This window comes from Juglans regia, chromosome 13, assembly GCF_001411555.2.
Source record: "Juglans regia cultivar Chandler chromosome 13, Walnut 2.0, whole genome shotgun sequence".
NCBI classification, from domain to species: Eukaryota; Viridiplantae; Streptophyta; class Magnoliopsida; order Fagales; family Juglandaceae; genus Juglans; species Juglans regia.
In genome coordinates, this window is record NC_049913.1 from 7061607 (window position 1) to 7083019 (window position 21413).

General features: G+C 34.0%; 1 pseudogene; it reads left to right on the forward strand.

Annotated features, from left to right (window-relative positions):
- The first annotated feature begins 1207 nt into the window (after positions 1–1207).
- Positions 1208–12057, forward strand: LOC108982730 (annotated as a pseudogene).
- The last annotated feature ends 9356 nt before the right edge of the window (positions 12058–21413 follow it).

Genomic DNA, 21413 nt, shown 5'->3' on the forward strand with positions numbered 1-21413 from the left:
CATTAAATTATGTTAATTTATAAATTTATTTTACAAGATTTCTTTGTAAACCATGTGTTTTTCATCTTTTGGAGGCTTAATTGCTTCCACGTAAGGTCTAGATGATGGTATCCTTTTGGTTTGCCATTTTTTTTTTATTTTGATGTATTTGGTTTTCTCCCGTCATAATGGAGATTAATACAAATGAATGAAAGTGTTCTCTTTTTGTTTAAAGGAGAGTGAGAGAGAGAGAGAGATCCCGACATTAATCAAAGTGATTACTTTCATCTTTAGCATTGACAATGAGCATGTTAGCATGTCAAAGATTATGTTTGGTTTTCCCCTTTAATATCAACTATTGGTGAACTGATTCACAACAAGAAAGATTTAGGTCATATTTGGATATTAAAATTGGATAACCAAGGTACTAAAAGCAACCATTTTGACGCGATCTTTGGAAATTCTTACACTCTACTGCTCTTACTTTTAAAAAAATGCTACTCTCACTCATAGTTTGATCTCGATTGGGTGTTCGATTGGGTGTTGACAAATTTTTATTTTTTTTATTTTTTTACTAAGTGATCACGAAAATATTTTTTTAATTATGTTGTGAATTTTTATATTTTTTTAAATGTTTAAAGGTATAAAAAAATAAATGAAAAAAAAAAACGTTTTTGCCCTTATTGAGACCCGTCTCGTGCTACACCCTCGGTAGGTACAGCACTACTCTTACCTTTATATTCTCGTTCAATAAAACCAGAATTATAGTCGGATTTCTAAGAAGTGAAGCTAAAAGAAGACGTTGTTTCTGCTTTATTTTAATTTTTAGGCAAAGCTAAATGGACTAATTAACATGGCTTTGGATTTCAACTTCAATAACAATTAAAAAAAAATTATTTATATAATTTTAAACTCGCATACATTTTTAAAAAAAGCAATATTAAAACATTCAGAATCTATACTAAGAAACTCCAAAAAAAAAAAATTGAATGCACACTAACATCCGGCATTCATTTCTAAACAACTAATCCAAAGTTCCAAACCTTATTTATTGGCGGGCTTGCAACGTTCTCTTTAATTATGTAAGAAAATTGTTTTTATTTCTTTTAACAACACCAGCCACCAATCCAACGGTTATTATAAATTAAAGATTTATTTATTTTTTATTTTTTTACAGAAAATAACCACCACCAAGCCAAAAACTTCCGTTGACTTCTTCACAGCGACGATGATCGAAGGCCAGGTAACAGAGTCATCGTCACTCAATTTCGAAAATCCCCATTCTTTACACTTTTTTAAACAGGAAAAAAAAGAAAAAACAAATATCCTTTAAACTATTACTTAATTTACAATCATCCAACCACCTATGAATCTTAATAATCACTCCAATATTGTAATCTATCTCCATAAAAAATCTGACACACACACACGTATATATCCTTGATAAAGAAAATTTGAAAACTACATGTCATTTATCTCTATACTTAATAAATAGCTACAAACTAAACGACGTATCATTTAGCAACATTGAATGAAAGACTTTTCCACTTAAACGACATGTCGTTTTCAATAACATTAAAAACTACATGTCGTTTTGGTCGTCTTCAACCTCCAGACAGTTCCGCAAATCACGATTTTTTGGACTATTTTCACGTCAAAAAATACATTTTTAATCACAGAAAGTTTAGAAAAAACTATTTCTAAATGATTTTTAAACTTCTTTTAAATAAAAAACATCCAAAAATCAAAACTCAAAATTTTTTCAAACTCTCGGCCAAAAATAGAGATGAACAGAGCAATTATTTTAAACACCAAGGTAGAGATTAAACGGAGCTCTGATACCAACTGTTAGCATAAATACGATTGTTTAATTCGAAATAAATATTTAACAAACAAGAATCGACAAATTTAATAACAAAAACAGTACCTCCAGCCATTGATGCTTCTCACTGTTTTGTTGCGATTTCTCAATAATGTTTGGCACTTCCAAACTCTACTCCACTCTATTTAGATAGTGTAAGACTGAAGGAAATTGAGTGAGTGAGTCTGGGGACCAAACACAGTATTTATAGCCGAAACCTCCATCAAGCTTCGGTGCTACGTGTCCCACGTGCTCAGTTTATCATGGGATCATCAGTTTCTACATGATAAATAAGTCAGAATGGATCACTTCAAGGCTTCTAAACTTAAGGAATTTAGAGACTCGTTCTCACGAACGGCCTCCGTGAGATACCCGTGAGAAAAGGTCAACAGTTTATGTAACACCCGGACCCAATCATGCTCAAATTTTATTTTATTTTTATTTGTTTATTTTTTTAGTTCATTTTATTTTATTTTAGTTTCTTCGCACGTTTTTTTTTTCCCGCACGTTTGATCCTTTCCGCCTATCTTTCTTTTCACCCATTAGTGCTTCCGTCCACTCCATGCCACACACAACACAAACTTCCATCTGCACACACGTCTCTCTCTCGGCTCTCTAGGGTTTTATATATTTTTTTTGGTCGCCCATTTCATCTATATAATTGCACGTTCTTCATCCTCAACGAAAACCGATAGTCGCCGCTTTTTCCTTTTCACGCCTCAGCCTCCATCACCCACTGTAACCTCTCGTTCACAGCCCCTCTGTGTCATCAAATGGGAACTAGCTCCACTCACACGGCAACAACACCACAAGTCGCCAGACCCACCTGCTGACCCATACTCCTCAGCCATTCAATACATAAACGCCACCATCCACCATCGTCCATCGAAAGCAAAAACCAGGGTTGCTCTGTTTTGGAGCCATGGAAACAGAGCATTGTCGCTCAAAGTGAGAACCATGTCTTGCCTCGGTTGGGCAACGACACCACCGTTAGCAGCACCAGACGACGTCGGAAAGCAAGCCTCCACGACCCAGTGATGTCTAGTGCCACCGTCTGAAACCCCATGCAAGCTGCGTGATGCGTACAACTCTCTCTCCCTCAGTGTTATTCCACCGCAAGCCACTGCAAACCACCGTCTTTCGCGCCGGTAACCACCGTAAAAGTAGCAGCAATCACTGGCTGCGAGACCCTCGTCACCCCATGCCGATTGCCCTTTGCCCCGCCGCACGTTTCACTTCTCTCTCGGTGAGCCTCTGTGCGGTTATTAGTTGTGTTTCTTTTCACAGTGTTTATAGGATTAGTTTACATGCACAAGTTTTTCTTTTCGAAGTGTTAACTTGATAGTTGAATTTTATTACCAATTTTACCCTATAATTTCCAGAAACATGTGTTCGACGAAGGGTATTTATTTATTTATTTTTGTTGTTATGTTGAAATGAGTTTTGGTTTTAAGTCTCATAAAACATTATTTTTGTGTAGAAAATATTTTAATAATATTGTTAACTAAAGGAAGTAAACTTATTTTTTTTAAGAGAGGAATTTTTCATGGTGTATTTCATAAGATTTTTAAAGTAGTCTAAGTATTCTATTAATTTATAATACGTTGTCGGTACTTTAGATATTTTAAATATTATTTTTTATTGAGTTCCGTAATTGTCTTAACACTTGCTTGATTAAGTTCTTATTCGGTACGAATTCGTTTAGGTGGATATTGATGATTTTGGAAAAAATGAGAGTATTTTGGAAATTATGAGAATTTTAGGTTTTGAGGAATTAAATAGGTTATTTTATAAGTTTAGGATTAAATATCGAAATAAGTGGTTGATTGGAAATTTACGATAATTATGTGATTATTTTATAGGTGACGATTAATTATTGTTCGACATTTTTGAGGAATTCTGAAAAAGCTAAGAAGTTCAGGTAAGCGGGGTTCCTATGCTAGACTTTGCATTAAATAAAATGAACTGAGGTCCTTTTTGGAAAATGTGCATGTTATGTTATGAAAAGAAATTTGAAAACAACCTCAGATATTTGTTCTGCATTACTCATGAGATTCTGTTTAAAAAGAACATATTTTCTGTCATGACTGGTGTAGACATGAGCTTATTTTTTGACATTCTGTTTCTGAACTTTGAAAAAGAGAGCGAATATTAAATTTTGTGCATAAATTATGTTGTGATATGATTTTGTTCAGTACTCTGTTTGGATAAGATGTGTTTTCTAAAAACCTTTGGCATGACTCTCTGATTCTGAATTTGATTCTGTTTCCGCTCTGTTCAGTTACAGCCCTACCACGGGTAATAATAGTGGATACAGCCCAACCACGGGTTACAATAGTGGATACGGCCCAACCACGGGTAATAATAGTGAATACAGCCCAACCACGGGTTATAATAATGGATACGGCCCAACCACGGGTAATAATAGTGGATACGGCCCTGCCACGGGTTAGAGTAGTAATCTCTGTTTGAGTGCACACCTTGGTGACAGAGTGTTTCATGTTTTGCTTGGCTATCCGCAGATGCACAACCCTACCACGGGGATTATACATGGCCTCTGTTCTGATATGATGTTTTGATGACGATGATGGTCATTTATGCTATGCCAAAGAATATTTTGAATGAAATTATTAATAAATCTTCGCTCTGATATTTTGATAACATGTTCTGCTTCTGCACTCTGAAAATGAAAATGTTTTGTTCTGCATTCTGATTTCTGTAAATGCTCATATTTATACACTGGTATATGTTCTCTGCTTACTGAGTTGTTGATAACTCACCCCTTATCTCCATATATTTTTCAGATGATTTTGAATAGTCCAGCTAAGGATCAGGATTATGGAGCATCGATGAGCTGATTATTTAAGCATAGTGGTTTACTCATAGAAGAATTCTGAGAAGTGGCGGATTTTTATTGAGAGATTCTGTAGTATTCTGATGACTTTATATTTTAGAGTCTTTAAATATATTGATGAATTGTGAGTTTTAAGTTATAGGGAATAACTCTTCGATCCCTGCAGGACCGGGGCGTTACAGTTTCCCCTTTCATTAAAAAGAGATTGCAAAGGTACGTGCAGTTTCAACATTAATTCCAATTCTGCTTTAAATGGCAAAAAATGACCATTGTTTGTTATCAAAATTGTTCAGATATGGGCCAGTGTTTCGAACTAGTGTTGTAGGTCGGCCTGTCGTGATTTCGGCAGACCCGAATTCAACCATTTCATCCTACAGCAAGAAGGGAAGTTGGCTGAATCATGGTACTTGGATTTGTTTGCAAAGGTCTTTAAACAATGTGAGAATAGGCCAAATGGTGCCTACATTCACAAGTATATGAGAAACTTAGCTTTGGGCCACTTTGGCCCTGAGAGCCTCAGAACAAGGTTGCTATCTCAGTTCGAAGAACTGGTTACCAAGACACTACGAACTTGGTCAAGCCAGGAATCCATAGAAGTGAAACGCGCTGCTGCAGCTATAAACTTCTTTCTCGTTACTGCCTATGCTAAATTGAACATGGGTTTATAATTTCTACAAATGCAATATGCATGTTGTTCTTTAGCCAAGACTAAAACATCTCACTTTGGTCACAAAAAACAGATGGATCTTCATTTTGGTGCAAAGCAGATGTTTAGTTATGACCCTGAAGAGTCTTGAGTAGACTTACCCGAGAAGTATATCTCTACTTCTCAAAGGGTCTTCTCCCCTTCCCAGTCAACATTCCCGGTACTGCTTTACCATAAATGTTTAGAGGTAATTAAAATTTTGAAAAACTCACAGTATTCTACAGTTCATCATATATCATGTGACTATAATTTGACCTCTTAAGCTTATTTAGGACCATGAGAAGGCATTAAACGTCATGCTGGATGTACTAAACAAGAGAAGTGCTTCGTCTGTTAGTTTTGGTGTTTCGAAGAAGAAGAAAGCAGAGGAATGAATTTGCTCTGTATTGATAAAAACTTGCTTACAACTTAGGTCATTTGTGCTATATATAGTATATGCAGGAAAGGCCAAAAATAGAAAAGGAATAAAGAATATATGCCTAACAAACTTTACAGAAAATCCTAACAGAATGCTGCTGTCCTTTATTTGCTTCTGGAATCATCTTTGTAAATGCTGATTATTGGAATGACTTGTGGCAGCTTACGTAGATGAGGTGGCTTGCATGGTGTGCTGCTGTGATGACTGTATTGCCTGATTCAATATCCCCCCGCAAGATGGAGAGTGGAGATCAGTAACTCCCATCTTGAGTAGCAAAGAGTAGAACGTAGAAGAATGCAAGGCTTTAGTTAAGAGGTCTGCAAGCTGAGAGTTCGATGGTGTGTAGGCAGTTGAAAGAACACCTTCTTGAATTTTGTCCCGAATTAGATGGCAGTCTAATTCAATGTGTTTGGTTCTTTCGTGGAAGATGGGATTGGAGGCAATGTATAAGGCTGATTTGCTATCACAATAGAGTGTAGCTGGCTGGGGATGAAGGACTTGAAGATCATCGAGAAGGTACTTGATCCATATGATTTCACATGAAGCATATGCCATAGAGCGGTATTCTGCTTCAGCAGAACTTCTTGATATTGTGGTTTGTTTCTTGCATTTCCAAGAGATAAGTGATTGGCCAAGGAAGACACAATATCCTGTTGTGGAACGCCTGGTGTCGGGACAAGATGCCCAATCACTGTCGCAGTAAACAGTTAAGTGACATGAAGATGAGGATGGGAAAAACAAACCCTGTCCTGGAGATTTCTTGATGTACCGTAAGACTTTATAAGCAGCATTGAGATGGGGAACCCGTGGTGATACCATGTATTGACTCAAAAGATTAACTGAGTAGGAGAGGTCAGGTCGTGTAATGGTGAGGTAGAGAAGTCTGCCAACCATTCTTCTGTATTCACTAGGGTCCTTCAGCAACTAACCTTCAGCTTTGCACAGTTTAATATTTGGATCCACTGGGATTAAACTTGGCTTACAACCAAGCAAACCAGCATCATGTAATATGTCTAATGCATATTTACGTTGACAAATTTGTATCCCAGTAGGATTTCGGGCAACCTCTAAGCCCAGAAAATATTTTAGATGACCAAGATCCTTGATCTTGAACTTGGTGGCTAAAAATTCTTTTAAATCAGAAACAGCTTGGAAATCATTAGAGGCCACAATAATATCATCAACGTAGACAAGTAATGCAATGAATGAAGAACCATTTCCTTTGGTAAAGAGAGTGTAGTCAGCTCGAGACTGATGAAAACCAAATTGAAGCAAAGATGAAGAGAATTTGGCATACCATTGCCACAAAGCCTGCTTGAGGCCATATAAACTCTTCTTTAACTTGCAAACTTTGTCTTGATTTGGAAGTGAGTAGCCAGGAGGCATCTTCATGTATACTTCTTCTTTCAATTCCCCATGTAAAAAGGCATTGTTTATATCAAATTGGTGTAAACTCCAGCCTTTAACAGCAGCTATAGCCAATAAAGATTGGCGACGGGGGAAAAAGTTTCATGGTAATCGAGTCCTTCCTCTTGGGTATACCCTTTAGCAACCAAGTGTGCCTTGTGTCTTTCGATAGAGCCATCTGAGTTGTATTTGAGGCAATAAACCCATTTTGAACCAATGGCTTTCTTTCCAATAGGCAGATCAACAACATCCCAAGTGTGGTTCAATTGCAAAGCAGCAATCTCATCATCCATGGCTTGGCGCCATTCTAAAAACTTCACAGCGTGAGAATAGGTGGTGGGTTCAGGATTTTGAAGAATGGCAGTGGTAAATGCAGCATGTGTGGGAGAAAATTTTTTGTTAGTTAAATAAGAGGATAAAGGACAAAGAGAAGCAGTACCTTTTATCTTGGAAGTTTGATCTGAAGGAGAAGTCACAATGGCCTGTTGACAAGAGTAATCCTGCAAGTAGGAAGGTTGTTTCTTTGCTCTTGTGGATCTTCGAGGTTCAGAGGGAATATTTGGAGTGGCAGCTTGAGAGATGGGTGATTGAGGGGTGGATGATGTGGGAGAGGATTGAAGCTGAGAGGTAAAATTGGAAGGGTCATATGGGGGAGGAAGGTGTGTAGGGAAGGGATTGGTTGGACCAAGAAGGGGAAAATATGGCATGGAATGTGATAAGCTACTGTGATTGGTGCAAATGGAAGATGATTTGTAAGGAAAAATGTGCTCATAGAATATGACATCACGGGAATGAAAGATGGATTTGGTGGCTAAATCCAGTAACTTGTAACCCTTAATGCCGAAAGGGTAACCAAGTAAAATGTATTGTTTAGCTCGAGAATCAAACTTGTGGCGGTTTTGTTTAAGAGATGATGCATAACAAAGGCATCCAAAGGTTTTCAAATGAGTGTATGTTGGTGTTTGTTGAAAGAGTAATTTATATGGAGTGCTGTTTTGTAGGTTAGGGGAGGGGGTGCGATTGATGAGGTAAGTTGCAGTTAACACCAGATCATTCCAAAAAGAAAGTGGAATACCAGATTGAAAATGTAATGCTCGGGCAACGTTAAGAATGTGTTGGTGTTTGCGTTCGACAACACCATTCTGTTGGGGACTCTCAACACAGCTTTTTTGATGAATTATTCCTTGTTTTGAATAAAAATCAGTCATTGCAAATTCAGCTCCATTATCTGAGCGAATGATTTTAATTTTGGACTGAAATTGGGTCTCAATGAGAGAACAAAAAGATTGAAGAAGAGGTCTGGTTTGAGATTTATTTTTCATTAAATACAACCAGGTGCATCTTGTGTAGTCATCTACAATGGTTAGAAAAAATTTAGAACCATCGTAAGCTACTTCAGAGCAAGGCCCCCATATGTCACAATGTATAAGATCAAAAGGTTTGGAAGTGCGATGTTCATTTGATGGAAATGGTAGACGGTGATGCTTAGAAAAATGACAAACAGTACACGGTGTATTTGTATTTATAACAGCAAGATTATGTAAGTCTTTTTGTAACAAGGAAAGCCGTGAATTGGATAGATGACCCATTCGACAATGCCAAAGCTGTTGGTCATTGGAATGGGAAGTAACAGAGTTAGATAAAGAAATTGGATTACATGGTAAAGCAGAGAAAAAAGTGGATAGAGCAGTAGGCGAAACTGTGGTCAATTTGAGGTGGTATAGGCCATTGTGAATTTCACCCTTCCCAATCGTGCTCCAAGAGAAAAGGTCCTGTAAATAACACTCATTAGTGAAGAATAATAGACAACATGAAAGATCTTGTGTTAATTTTCGTGTTGAAATCAAATTAAAATTGAATGTGGGGATGCATAAAGCATCATGAAGAATGAGCTGGTTACTGAGATGGACAATGCCTTTGTGGGTCACTTGTGCATGATGACCATTTGGGAATTTTACATTGAGAGACACGTGAGTGGGTGGACTGGTGTAAAGGGAGGAGCAACATATCATGTGATCTGTTGCTCCTGTGTCGATTATCCAAGGGATGCTAGTGTTTGATGGAGAGTTGGATGGAAAAGCTGAGAAACAGAAATTCATACCAGTCATGGTGGAAGCTGAGGGACAGGAGGTTGTGGAATCAATTTGAACCTGATTAACAGCAGCTTGCGTAGCTTGAGGTTGCAGTAAAGCCAAGAGATGTTGATATTGCGCTTTGGTGAGAACAGCTTGGGAATCCTCATTGATCTGTTCTTGGTTGGATAAGCTAACTTGGTTAGTGAAGGAGTCTGGTGCTTTGCCTCGAGGGAATGTTTTATGGCTAGGTGGATAGCCGTGCAACTTAAAACAACATTCCACCGTGTGACCAACCATATGGCAGTGAGTACAGATGGGTTTCTGGAGAGTTGGATTGGCCTTAAAACATTTTTCCAGGGAATGACCAGGAATTTTGCAGTGATTGCAAATTGGTCTTTCTCGCCTTGGAGAACCATGTGGTTTGTAGTTGTTTTGGTTAGAGAAGAAAGTGGATTTAGCTGCTAAGGCAAGGGTATCATGTAAAGTGGGAGGATTAGAAATTTGCTTGCGTTTCTCCTCCTGTTGAACCAAAGCATAGACTTCACTCAGACTTGGGATAGGTTTAATTAGGATAATTTGAGCTTTGATATTTGTAAATGACTCATGAAGTCCCATGAGAAACTTCATGGACCAATCACGTTGCTGATGCTCAAAGACATTTTTCATGGCACCACAGGTGCATGATGGGAGGGATTCAAAATTGAGCAGTTCATCGAGAAGCCCTTTCAATTTTGAGAAGTAGAGACTGACAGAATCATCACATTGAACAAGAGAATTAATGGATTGCTTAAGCTCATAAATTCGAGGACTATTATTTTGTGCAAATCGTTGTTCAATCTCAAGCCATAGGTCATGAGCAGTATCAACATACACAACGCTATTTTTGATTTCCAATGACATTGCATTTTGAAGCCAAGTTATCACCATGTCATTGCATTCAAGCCATGGTTCTAACAAGGGATCATTAGGAGAAGTAGGTTCCCGTAGGATACCATCAATAAAACCCAGTTTCTTTTTGATTCGTAGTGAGCGACGAACGGTGCGTGCCCAGGAATGGTAGTATCAGCTGTGAGAAGGTGGCTGGTGAGAAGAGTTGCAGGTCCATCGTTCGGATTAAGAAAGTATGGGCTAGAGGGATCTTTAGGGTTTTTTGTTGGTTGGAGGAGGAGGAGGAGGAGATGGGTTATTGTTGTCGGAAGCCATTATGGCTTTGATACCATGTTAGTTTTGGTGTTTCGAAGAAGAAGAAAGCAGAGGAATGAATTTGCTCTGTATTGATAAAAACTTGCTTACAACTTAGGTCATTTGTGCTATATATAGTATATGCAGGAAAGGCCAAAAATAGAAAAGGAATAAAGAATATATGCCTAACAAACTTTACAGAAAATCCTAACAGAATGCTGCTGTCCTTTATTTGCTTCTGGAATCATCTTTGTAAATGCTGATTATTGGAATGACTTGTGGCAGCTTACGTAGACGAGGTGGCTTGCATGGTGTGCTGCTGTGATGACTGTATTGCCTGATTCAATATCGTCTGAAGAGACGCATCATGGGGACGTGCTTGATCATCTCATCGAAGACATGAAAGTTGAGAGCTTCCTAATAGATGATTTTGTGGTTCAGCTAATGTTTGGCTTTTTGTTAGTTTTGATTCACTTTCATCGGCACTAACATTAGCTTTCAAGCTGCTCGCTGAGAACCCAACTGTGTTGGAGGACTTGATTGTACGTGCATGACAGAATATATATCTTTTACAAACTTTGAACAGTACCATGCTTACAACAAAATACATGTTTTTCACATTTGAGTTCAATAATCAGGCTGAGCATGAGATAATTCTCGGAAGGAGAGCAAACCCGGATTCCCCAATCACATGGGAAGAATACAAATCGATGACTTACACACTATATGTCAGTTACTTCTCCAGAACACACATAATATTCCATATAATGGACGTTGGCATTTACCAAGTTTTTGGACTGGTATTGCAGGTTATAATAAATGAAACTCTTAGGCTGGGAAGTGTGGCACCCGGACTGATGCGAAGAGCAAAAAAGGATCTCCAAGTGAATGGAAATTAAACATCATCATACAAATAATATATATATATATATACAGTGTTCCATCGATTCTATCAGAAAGTATATTATAATTTTAAGTATAATGAAATGTTTATAAATTTTCTTCTGCAGGATATACAATTCCAGCAGGTTGGACTATCCTGGCTGTTACATCTGCACTTCAATTGAACCCCGAGACATTCGAGGATCCTCTTGCTTTCAACCCATGGCGTTGGAAGGTGCTTGATCAATTACTCGTAGTGAACAACATTGACTGTTTCCATTTATCTCATTTCTTTTTATATTTGCAATATCATATAAAAATATAGGACCTCAAGGCAAGTGTGGTCTCAAAGCATTTCATGCCTTTTGGTGGGGGAATGAAACAGTGTGCTGGTGCAGAGTACAGCAGGGTGTTACTTTGCCTCTTCTTCCATGTCTTGGTTACTAAATACAGGTAAAATATACCAGATTTGTGCTTGATATGCATGAAAGTACGTACCAACTGCCAGGACCTTTGTGGTGGTGGCATGACAAAAGTACTTGTTCTAATTTTAATACCCTTTTTTGTTTTCTCTCTTCTTTGTTAATTGGTTATAGGTGGACAAAAATTGATGGAGGAGACATTGTCCGGACTCCCATCTTGAAGTTTAGGAGAGACCTGAGAATAAAGATCTCAGAGAAGCATGCAGCTTGATCAGCAGTACTACTACTGCACTAAATTTACAGCAATCGGATTGCTGATCATGCTGATCAAACAAACACATGCAAATTAGTGGTTTTATTCTAAATAAATTCAGTAAGCAATATGCATCTTACTTTGAAGGGTCCCTAGAGGAATTTTTTTTTTATAAGGGGGGTGGGGGTTTCGAATCAGGTTTTCTATTTGGAGACTCGGGCTATATAGCATCAGGCCATCAGGCTCCCTAGAGGACTTAAATAACCGTTTGGTAGTGGGTTTATATGTTTCATATGCTTTTCAATTTCATTTAATTTCATCTGTTATTTATATGGTGTAAATAACCAGTGCTCGTGCGTAGGTGCTGCCTACGCTATGGAGGCTGTGTATTCGTGCGTGAAGCTGGGTGCTCGTGTCGTCAAGATTCGATTTGCCGATGCTTGCGGTAGGCGTGACGTCTGGGTTCACGCCAGTGCTTGTGGAGTTGTAGTTTGGTTATATGGTCTTTATTTGTAGTTTATTTGTTGTTATTTTAGTTAGTATTATAATAGAAATAGACTTTTGGATTTAATATCCATAGCAGTGTCCCATACTCTTCCTCCTTGTGAGGTCAGAGGAGGTCGTGAAGTTCTGTTTTTACAGAGCGCTTTCTCTTTTTAGAGAGAGTTTCTAGAAGTTAAGACAATATTCGCCATAAAGAAATTTGTGTGTGGGGAAGTCCTAGAGCTGATGCGTAGTTTGGCTTATAGTCTAAATTTTCCATGTATAAGTCACATTTGTAACTTCGTTTTATTAATGAAACGAGTCTGTTTCCATCAAAAAAAAAAAAATTGGATATATACATCAATGAAATGTCTATTAAAGTTCTTAATTTGGGCTTAATTCGTTTGTTTGGACTGATAGTAAAGATTCATATGCTCCTAATTCGTTGACAATCATGAAGATTGAATATCTTATATATATAATTGGCTGTATTCAATTCAGCGAGTCAGTTGGCTGTATTAAATATTGGTCCACGGCCGCCTCCTAGTCCAATTGATTTCATGATCTTATTATTTAAAAAATAATAATAACAATAATTACAAAAAAGAAGAACATGGTTCGCAACACATCATCAAATATTGGTCCACCGCCTTGTCCAAATTGATTTCATCTTATAATTTAGCAACCTTTATCCTACTTTTTTTTTTCCCCTCCCTCGCATTTCTTTGCTAGCTATCAGCCTATCCATCTGGCAAGAGAAGTACTTACATAACAAAAATAATATTTACAGTCATAAAGTAAGTGTCATATATTTATTTTTAAAAAAGTAAATATGAGATCACATAAAAAAATAATTTTTTAATAATAAACTCTACTGTTTCTCAAAAGATGTCTATGAAATTTAAACAACTCATAATTTTATCTAACATTAGCAAACATCACAATAAAATGCAGAGCACAATTAAATATAAGCCACCGTGCAGGAGGGTTTGAGTTTAGATTTTAACTCCATAGCTAGATTGAAATGTCATTGTTTCAAAATTCTTTCATTTAATATAATTTGAAATCTAAGATTTTAATTGATCCAGTTTCAATAATATTTATAGTCCTCTAGTATGTAAGGTTGTAAGTTCCACATACTCTTTATGGAAAGAAGAAAAAAAAAAAAAAACTCATTCAAATTCACCACTCCAAATGCACTACGAGGCTAATCTACACACGAGTTCTATAAAGTCCCATTTGGTTGTTGGACTTTACTGAGATCAATTCAGTTTAGTCTAATTTTAAGCTGAGTTTAACATCCAAATTTAAACTCTCAAAGAACTAAACTCGTCTCAACTCAAAACCTCTTTACACGTGGGACCTACAACTTTTTTCAATTCAACATCTCTTTACACGCGGGATCCACAACCTTTTCAAATTCTCATAATTATATTGAAACTCATTTTAACATCCAAACAAATCTTAAGTGGGCCCCACAAAACTTACTTTACCATCTCAACTCACTACTATTCATAAAGAACTCAACTCAGCTCAACATCCAAACGCAGCTTAAAAGAAAGTTTTCAAATTAATATAACTTGATGATATGTAAAATTATTAAATAATTGAGAATAATTTCCCACAAGATCAATCTGTTTTTCTCTATATAATAGAGACGAATCACAAAATGCCACGTAGGCCATATACTATATCTGTTGTGGGGAGCATTTCAGGGGGAAAAAACATCTCTTCCCCGTTGGTCTGTGATCACCTCTCTCTCTCTCTCTCTCTCTCTCTCTCTCTCTCTCCTGAATGCATCCAAGAAAAAACCCTTCCTCTTTGTACTGATTTCCCGTCAGCTGCCCCAAACCCTCAGCGTACAGCGTCCCCCCCGATTATCTCCTCCCCCCAAATCTCCTCTCTGTCTCATTTTCATCTTCTAGGACTCAAGAAAAATCAACTGTTCATGTCCCCTTTTTTGGAAAATGGAAAAGAAAATAGAATTTGTGTACGCTTTGCTTTGTTGCAGTTGAATAGAAAATACAATTTTAAAAAAATATTAAATTAATTTTTTTGTTGAGAAACTCATGTAAATAATGTTATATATTTTAGGGTGAAACTTGAATGTGCATGTATCGTGTGCGATGGAAGATCGGGGGTGTGCATAGGTCTACTCTGAATTTCCTCCATTGGCTTGCAGTATTCGGTCGAAGGCTACAGTGGGGTGCAGTGGGGTGGCATCTATTTTCTATCCAAAGGATTTTGTGGGATTCACAAGAGTGAAGATCTCACAGACTGAGAGAAAAAAAAAATGAGAAAGAGAGAATGTTTGTTTCATAGAGAAAGGAGAGGACACAAGAGGAGGAGTCCTTCGCGAGGGTGGAGGTTGGGGGGAAGAAGAAATGAGGCAGAAGGGTTCCATGTAAATGCTAGTATAATTCTATTAAATACCCTTGCTATGGTACAACCAATTCTAGACTTTCATTTTATGCAATACAAAAGTGTCATCTTACTAAGAGCATCCGCATCGGCTTCTTCAAAGTCTACTTCATCTTCAAATTTAAATAATTGTATAGATAACTCACCCACATCGGTTTCTTCAAACCTATTTCATTTTAAATTTGATCAACAGTAATTTTATCTTTCTTTCCAAAGATGAAAAAAACTATACCAAGTCTAAAGGAATTGTTTATTGTTTTCGGCTTCCCCTCCCGCTATTTCTTTCTTTCTCCTCCTTCATTCTTTCTCTCCCAAATCTCTTCTTTCTTTCTTCTTCTTCCCTCTGTCTCTCATGTCTCTGCCTTCTTCTTCCCTTTTTCTCTCCCACGATTTCTTTCCTTTTTTTTTTCTCTTCTTTCTCTTCTTCTTCCCACTTTCTCTCCCACAATTTCTTTCTTTTTCTTTTTTTTTTTCTCTCTTCTTTCTCTTCTTCTTCCCTCTCTCGCGTCTCTGCTTCCTCTTCCTTCTAGTTTTTTTTTCCTCTTCTTTCTCTTATTCTTCAATCTTTCTCTCCCGCAGCTAAAAAAGCTTCTATCTTGTCTCTAGCACAGCACCGCAGCAGCTTTTCTCCAGTACAACAAGCAACACAATAAAATTTGAAACCCTAGCCTTGATTTTACTCTTGATTTTATTGTTTGGGTTTGTTTTGTTGATATTGTTTGGGTTTAATTTTGTTTTCAGCAAGAGTTTTTCAATTTCTAGTCCTGATTTGAACACGATAGGGCTCAATTTCATTTATGTTTTCTAGTTATGCTGCTTGTTTTCAGCAGCTTCTGTAAACTGTTGCTATTGTTGGTTTGAATTCGTGCGTTAGAGCACTCACTCTCATTGGATTAGCTAAAAGCTAAATCTAATGAATATTTAGCTATTAAAGAATAAAATATGCTCACATTGGATTAGTCGAATTCTAAATATTTGGAATTTAGTTACAGTGATTTTCAAAAGTTTTTTCAAATTTGAAGGTTACTGGACATACATCAAATACATATTTTATTAATTATTTATCTCTCCCTTTATTTCTATCACATATTTTATCACAATTAATATATTAATTTGATTTAGTGATATATTAATTTAATAAGAATATGATTATTAATTAACATATAATAAGTAGAATAGTAAAATATGATAAAATTAAAAAAATTAATAATTAAAAAAATTAAATATTTTTGAAATTATTAGTTATTTATTACCATATAATGAATAAATGTATAATCTAATGTGGAAATTTAATGTGAATAATCAAAATAAAATTCATCTTATATTATTTTATTATTATATAATGAAAAAATAGCTATTCCAATGTGGAGATTTATGTGAATAACATAGTCAAAAGTCAAATTTTTCTTACATTCATAAAAAATATCTTTTAATTTTAATTAATCCAATGAGAGTGCTCTTAGTGTTTTGACAAAAAGGGAAAAAAAACATAGTCTGGGCATTTTGTATGTAATAGCATACTAGCAATGATATAAACTAAGCGTGGAAGAGAAAAAAAAAATGTAACCACAAAGGAAAGTTAAATATGAATCAATTTGGGGTTCAAGTTAAATACAACTAATCATTTCTTCCTCTCTAGTTGCATGTTTCTAATATCTTATCTCCTTAATACCAGGTGCTTATTGTAATCATACAATCTGATGATCTACGCCCATCTTTCCAGCATTGCTCACGTCTATCTAAATTCTTGGACTGTCATAATGCTTAGATGCATCTGTTCAGGCATTGTCATTATGCTTAGATGCATCTTTCTCGAACTATTCCTTAGTTCTCTTTCTTTTTGACCTTTTTTTTTTTTTTTTAATTCCATGAGGAAGTTAGAAAGGCATATAGGGAAAATAATCTGACCATGATGATATTTTACTTATCTAAGCTTTGATTGTTAATTAGAGTGAAATGCAACTAAAGTTGATACAATTCATCTAAAAGTTTATTTCTTTAATTGTTCCTGAAATGACTTTTCACCAGTATAGCAGATGCTTAATATTGAGGTACGAGTGCATGGATGGTGACTTCTAGAATCAGGAAACTCCTTAACACGTTTTCGTGTTTTGGCCATCAGTGCTTGATCCACCCTGGGGAATAAAGCCTTGGTTTGCCGCATGAATGTGGCTGCTCTCAATGATTGTTCATGTTCATATTCTTTCTTCTCCATGGGCTTTGACTTTGTACCATGGTATCAGTCTCAATTTGGTCACTATTGTTACGGAGACGTGATTTGGGAGATTTATACTATTTTTGGTCATACTTTCCTTTATGTGTACATTTTATATAGCTGTCAATTAGGATGTAAATACTTACCTTGTATAGCATATTAGTGGTAGATAGTTTGTATGTGGCTGCTTTTTGTGGCATGTTGTTTGTGGCTACATATTTTGGGACTGTTTTGTATCTTGTGATTGTATTTATTTTGGGATTAAGCTTATACTATTTTGTAATTTTTTATTATTTTGGATTACAAATATGAGTGTTTGAGAATGTGGGTAACAACTATATATGAATATTGTACTGTGGACAGTGATGAAACTTTTATATTTGAATATTGATATGGTATAAATTGTTTGTTGGATGAAATTTATGTTTATTGTTTTTAGATATTGGTATCGTGTAATGAAATTTTATTTATTAGATTTTGAAAATGAAAATGAATATGATTGTTGGAGATTATAAGAGATTATGAAAAAAAATTAATTCAAAATAAAAATTAATTATAAAAAGAAAAAAATTATTATTATAAAAAATGTGATAATTAATTTAATACAGATTTTAAGTTTTAAATGATTCGATAAAAATAAAAAATATTATATTTTAAAGTACGTATTCTTATCAACCTATCACTTCTCCCAATGAATATCTACTGACACGTAATTCCTTCTCCCAATGAATATCTACTGACACGTAATTCCTGATTGATTAATGGAGTGCAAGGGCCACGGCCACTTCTTTCGAAACTGATTGGAGCCCAATATGGCATGCTTATCCACGGCTCTCTTCAGAGGGATAAATCGTTTGAGGATTGGATTACCTTCCTTTAATAAATAATCATTCTAAAATATCTGGATCTATTATTATTTTTATGATTCTCAACGGTTAATTAAGTTGTTTAGATTTAGATTGTGTTTGGATGTTGAAATGAGTTGAATTGAGTTGAATTGAAATGAGATGATAAAATATTATTAGAATATTATTTTTTAATATTATTATTATTTTAGAATTTGAAAAAATTGAATTGTTTATTATATTTTATATTGAAATTTGAAAAAATTGTAATGATGAGTTGAGATGAGTTGAGAGGAATTAAGTAACCAAACGAAACCTTAGATTTAAGTTGAATAAAATATTATTTTTAATATTATTATTATTTAAAAATTTAAAAAATTTAAATTATTTATTATATTTTATATAAAAATTTAAATAAATTATAATAATAAAATAAATTAAAATAAATTTTAAATCTAAACAGAATAGATCCGTATAGGTAATTGTGATTAATATTTTCACATATCTTTTGACAAAAATAGATAATTATGAGATGTATATAAAAATAATAATTTTTAAATAATAATTTCATTTTTTTTAAATGCATAAGAATTATACACTCTTTTAAAAATATGATATATTATGATCAATGCTAGTACATAATAGAAAATATAAATTTTGTACATTCATTTTAAAAAAATAATGTTTATTATTAAAAAAAAATTCAGATAGGTCCCATATGTGTTCCACTATTTTAAAACAAAAATCACACAGAATTAATGTACTACCAGCTAATAATTCCTATTTGAAAATAAATAGGGCTTTTCATTTTTGAAAAGAAAATATGATGGGTATACCCAAAAGAGAAATATTCTCGTAATTTTTGTGTTTGTTTATTTTTTGATATTGTGTTTTTTTATTTAAATAAATACACATAATGATTTTATTTTATTTAAAAAAAAAAAAAGAATTTAATACTATCGATGAGTATGTCTGTTACTTTGGGGTGTCGACTTCCGAAAACAGCAGTCAAAAAAGTAGGAACAAAAGTCTGTCGGAATGGCGTCGCAATCGCATCATAGTCATTGTTTGTTGCGTGTACGATTTTAAGGCTATATATATATATATATATATTTATTGTATATATTTTTTTAATTATCATAAATATTTTTTAAAAATATAAAAATTTATAATATCATTTTAAATTATTTTATTAATCATTAAATAAAAAAAATAAAAATAAAAAAAAAAGAATCTTCGAGATCCCAAACATTTCTCTTTCGGAGTTTCGACCTGAAAAATGCTAACGAGCCTCTTTCATTTTTATTTTTGGGGTATATTAAAAAGGTTGAATATCACGCCGTATCCATAAATGTCAGCTTTTCAATTCAACGATATAATGAGTTCATGTTTGAATATAACAAATGTTTAGCAATATGGTAAATGCTGATTATATTTTATAAAAATTTATAAAATACTTACTTTTTTTACCTATCAATTATTGATATACTAAAAGTTAATAAAATTAATAAAATGAATCTTATAATTTTTTGTAAGTAGAATTAGTAAATACATGTAGTACATACCACACTTAGAAATATTTAAGAATTTTGAGAATTTGTTTGAAATTAAGTTTAAAAAAATGAGATAGAAAATTTTGAATAATTTTTTTTTTAAAAATAAGTATTGTATTGAAATTTTTGAAAGTTGATAGATAAAATTAAAAAATTATTTGAATATAAATCTATAAGATTATTTTTTATTTTAAAATTTATAAAAATTTTAATGATTATTATGTTTGAGTAATGATTAGATAAAATTTTGAAATAAATATGAGTGTAACGGTTCAGTTTTGGACATTTTGTAGAATTGAATCGGTATCTACCAATTTTAGAAATTTAAAAATCGATACCGGGTCTATTAATCATTGAAACTAAAACTTCTAGTATTTCTAGTTTCAATCCAGTTTTTCCAGTTTTACGGATAAATAAAATTATACTCCAATCAAGTTTTGGTAACTAATTGATCCATATACCTCATTTTATAATTTTTAATTAAGTTATAAAATTAAAATTTACATGTTAATATCAACGTCAAAATGTTATATTAAAAATATAAGATTAATTTATGTTATATCATAAATCAAATATTATATTAAAATTTTTAAGATTAATTTTATGTTATATTAATTAGCAATTTAGTATATAATATATATAATATAATACAAATAATTATATAAATAATATTTTATATATAATATAAAAAAAATTAAAAAATACCTATATACCGATTCGGTTAAAATCGATTATCAAAATATGAAAACTGATATCAGACTGGTTTAGAACCGGTTATGGACCTAACCGGTTATGAATCGGACCAAACACAATTTCATTCTAGATCAATCGATTTATTGATTTTTTATTACATCTCTAAACTTAGAAAGGTTTTTTGTATTCAGGAAAATATTTAGAAATGAAGTTACGCCAAAAGTTCATAAATATTAAAAAAAATTAAAAATTCTTGATTTGTGGGGCATGGCCCAAGGCTTCGTTGGAGAATCTTATGAGAAAACTATAAGCAAACATTATCTTTCGTTGTTGAAAAAATTTACACAATTTTTTATTATTTACACAATTTTCACATATTATATTTTTTTTTATTTTTTTTATTTTTTTCTTTTATCAAATATTTAATATATGAATAATAAATAGAATAATTGAATTAGTTTAAAAAGAATAAACTCAAAAAAAATTAAAAATTTTAAAAAAATGTTGTGTGTGGAGGTTGAGAGGTTGTGTAGCATTGCAAATCTTGTTTTTATTTTTTATTTTTTGTGAGCACTCGTTCTGCACGTTCTCACGGCTAAAAGCATTGGCATTGGATTGGCTATTTTATTCTTCAAATTTTGACTAATATATAGATTTTTCACTTTTAGCTAATCATTCAAAACTTAAAGTCTACATTAGATTAGTCATTACATTCTATATAATAATAAAATATTATTATTTTTTATTTTTATATTTTTATAATTAAATTTTTATTTTTTAATTAATTCTATTTTCATAACTTTCTATAATCTCCAACAATCATATTCATTTTCATGCACACAGTGTGAGAAATGTGCACTAACGTGCACTGCGAGCTTGTTAGGAACCCCGGTCTTGTCCCTAACACTAAGGGTCCACGGCTAGTCTTGGTGATGATGGTGACCGAATGTTCGTGCCACTTGCTTGTCCTTTCCACAAAATGATGATGTTTGAGTGATGGGATGATGGTGACTAGACTCGTTCTTGAATGAAGTGCCAAGATGATGGAGGCTAAGATTGAATGAATGAGATGAGGTTAGGGTTCATTGGCTATGATGGAATTAGGGTTGGTGTGGTCTTGGAAGATTGGCTTAGGAATATGAGTGTTTGATGCAATGGAAATGG